Source organism: Etheostoma spectabile, chromosome 23 (genome assembly GCF_008692095.1).
Source record: "Etheostoma spectabile isolate EspeVRDwgs_2016 chromosome 23, UIUC_Espe_1.0, whole genome shotgun sequence".
Classification (NCBI taxonomy): Eukaryota; Metazoa; Chordata; class Actinopteri; order Perciformes; family Percidae; genus Etheostoma; species Etheostoma spectabile.
In genome coordinates, this window is record NC_045755.1 from 775670 (window position 1) to 775923 (window position 254).

A 254-nucleotide genomic window follows, 5' to 3' on the forward strand; every position below is an offset into this window, starting at 1 on the left:
GCCTCAATAGACATTTTTTAAGGTTGGCAACCCGGTTCTTTCTCTCTTCTCCCTGGTATTTTGTATACTCCTCAGCATGTCTAGTTGTGTAATGACATCTGATGTTATATTCCTTGTACACTGCAACTTTCTCTGTGCATATGAGACATGTAGGAGTGCCCCTGTGCTCAACAAAAAAATATTCCGTCTCCCACTTTCCGTGAAAATGCCTGTGCTCGTCGACAACCTTTCTCTTTACGGCACTTTTTGAGAGA

At 42.5% G+C, this 254-nt stretch overlaps 1 protein-coding gene across 4 annotated transcripts in view; it reads right to left on the minus strand.

Moving 5' to 3' along the window:
* Nucleotides 1–254, minus strand: part of ttll12 (tubulin tyrosine ligase-like family, member 12) — a 114392-nt gene that overhangs the window by 53248 nt on the left and 60890 nt on the right. The gene's annotated exons all lie outside the window — the stretch shown is intronic.